Source organism: Grammomys surdaster, unplaced genomic scaffold (genome assembly GCF_004785775.1).
Source record: "Grammomys surdaster isolate TR1022 unplaced genomic scaffold, NIH_TR_1.0 133, whole genome shotgun sequence".
Lineage (NCBI taxonomy): Eukaryota > Metazoa > Chordata > Mammalia > Rodentia > Muridae > Grammomys > Grammomys surdaster.
In genome coordinates this window covers 11,172,921-11,176,193 of record NW_021604591.1, presented here as the reverse complement: position 1 = coordinate 11,176,193, position 3,273 = coordinate 11,172,921, and positions in this window count along the sequence as shown.

Here is a 3,273-nt window from a genome sequence, read left to right as displayed (position 1 = left end):
AGAGAGAGAGAGAGAGAGAGAGAGAGAGAGAGAGAGAGAGAGAGAGAGTCAGAAAGAAACTAATCACATTAAAGTGATAAAGTGACTAGGACTTTGAAATGATCCACCTAATAATGTTTCTACTGCCCTTACTGCTGCTAGAGTATATGAGGAGAGTTTTAGTATCATTACTTCTGTTGATAGGTGTCAAAAGACGGCATCTAATTCTTTCTAAATTCTTAAATACTGACTCTGTAAAAGGTTCCCTAGAATGAACTTTGTTCCTTCCATATACCCTTGGCATTAGAGATGTTCCTTTGGAGTTATGGCTTCATAATTCAAATACATAATGAAGACTATGATATTTAAGGAACTGTGGTCACAAGATTTTATTTAGGTAGACGTTAGTGAAATTGTTATGCTAAATTTTCTTAGGTCATGACATGTAGCTACTGGACACAGGATATAAGTTGTAAAAAAAATGAAAGATGGCTCTTGCAAATATTGATCCTCATGTAATGTGCTTTACAAACAGAAAACAAAGCAGACAAGTAGAATGATAAAGTGCAAAATAAGAAACATATTAATGGCCAGGGATTTTGGTAGGGTGGAAAAGCAGCTATACTTCAAATTCAGGACCTAAGTTTGAGCCACAGCATCACATGTTTGGAAAAGCTAAGAACATCATATAAAATTATCCTCTGACATCCATTTATTGGCAGTGATATTTGTGCACACTTACACAAATGAGTAAATAAATAAAATGATATTTTTAAATTAGGTATTTCTTTTTATAATATTTTTTACATTATTATTATTACTTAGTCTTTTTTTACAGTCCAGTCATTATCCCCCTTCCAGTCAACCATTTGACTGATTTCTAATTTTCTGTGGAACCTCCAGATTAGTTTCCAGAGTGGTTGTACCAGTTTCCAATCTCACCAACAATGGAGCTATGTTCCTCTTTCTCCACATTTTCATCAACATGTGCTGTCACCTGAGTTTTTGATCTTAGCCATTCTGATTGGTGTAAGGTGGACTCTCAGTGTTGTTTTGATTTGCATTTCCATGATCACTGAGGACTTTGAACACTTCTTTAAGTGCTTCTCAGCCATTCAAGATTCATTTTTTGTGAACTCTGTTTAGTTCTATGCCCTATTTTTTGATTGGGTTACCTGTATTTTTGGTGGTTAGCTTCTTGAGTTTGTTATACATTTAATATTAGCCCACTATCAAATATGGGGTTAGTGAAGATACTTTTTTTCACCAATCTGTACGTTACAGATTTGTCCTATTGACTATGTCCTTTGCTGTACAAAATGTATTCATTTTCATGAGGTCCCCTTAATCAATTCTTGATCTTAGAGCCTGAACCATTGGGGTTCTGTTTAGGAAATCCTCCTGCACCCCTGTTCCATGCCAATGAGTTTGAGGCTCTTTCCCACTTTCTCTTCTATTACTTTCAATACATCTTGTTTTATGTTGAGGTCCTTGATCCACATGGACTTTGTGCAAGGTGGTAAGTGTGAATCTATTTTCATTTTTCTACATACAGCCTGCCAATTAGACTAGCACCAATTATTGAAGATGCTTTCTTTTTTCCATTGGAAAATTTTTACTTCTGCTAGGGTAGATCACCAGCTTTTCTGCTCCTCTGAAGACACCACAGTCTAAAGGCCTCCCAGGAGAACAGCTATATGCAGGGCAACAGTGTGACTGTTTCTCTGAAGACCCAACAATCTGAAGGCCTTCCAGGAGATCTACTGAAGCCTAGGCAACAGGTCAGCCAGTTGTCTGCCCTTCTGAAGACTTCACAGTCTGATGGTCTCATAGGAGGTCTGCTACATTCAGGGCCACTGGCCTCTCAGGACACCTGCAGCAACTCAAGGACACAGGAGGCAGGCTCCATATCAGCTAACATCAGAGATAACCAGATTGCCAGAGGCAAGCACAAGACCATAAGCAACAGAAGACAATATACTCTGGCATCAACAGAACCCAGTTCTCCCACCACAGCAAGCCCTGGATATACCAACACCTGAAAATCAGGAAGCTGACTTAAAATCCTATTTCTGAAGAAAATAGAGTCCTTTAAGGAGGATATAAGCAACTCACTGAAAGATATACAGGAAAACACGGGTAAACAGTTAGAACCTTTAAAGAGGAAACACATAAATGCCTTAAAGAAATACATGAAAGCACAATCAAACAGGTGAAGGAATTGAACAAAATGGTCTGTTTTAGTCACCTTTTACATTCTTGCACAAAATATCATGATCAAGAAGCAAGATGGGGAGAAAATGGTTTATTCAGCTTATACTTCTATATTGCTGTTCATCACTGAAGGAAGTCAGGACAGGAACTCACACAGGGTAGGAACTTGAGGGCAGGAGCTGATGCAAAGTCCATGGAGGGGTAGTGCTTACTGGATTGCTTCCCCTGGCTTTCTCAACTTTCATTTTTTTTAAAAAAATTATTTAATCTTTTTCTTATAATCCAAATTTAATTCCCCTCCCAGTTAACCCTCTGACTGTTCCACATTCCATACTCCTCCCCTGCCCCATCTCCATGAGGATGTTCCCAATCCTCTACCCTCTTCCACACTCCCTGGGACCTCCAGTCTCTTGAGGGTTAGGTGCATCTTCTTTGATTGAGTCTAGACCTGAGACTAGTATTTGTGTCTTTGCTTTATTTGTGTTGGGGAACTGTTTGGCAGTCCAGCCCTAAGGCCTGACACTTACTGAGGTTATGGAGTGTTCACAAAAGAAGTCTATCATGACTGCTCCCAAAAGACCCAACAAGTAGCTGAAAAAGTTAGATGCAGATATTTGCACCCAACCAATGGACATTAGAAAAATGCTAGAAGAAGCTGAGGAGGAAGATGACCCTATAAGAGGATCAGCAATTTCAACTAACCTGGACCTCAGCTTGCTTTCTTATAGAACTCAGGAGTACCAGCCCAGGAATGGGACCAGCCACAATGGGTCCTTCCACCCTTGATCACTAATTAAGAAAATGCCTTACAGATGGATCTCATAGAGACATTTCCTCAAGGGAGGCTCCTTTCTCTGTGATAACTCCAGCTTGTGCCAAGTTGACACATAATCCAGCCAGTACACTGTCCAAGGCCTAATAGTGGAAGTAGAAACAATAAAGGAAATACAAATGAAGGCAACCCTTAAAATAGAAAACCTAGGGAAAAGGTCAGGAATTACAGATGTAAGCATCAAAAACAGAATACAAGAGATAGAAGCATGTTTCTAATATAGGAATCATTATCAATATACAGAAAAA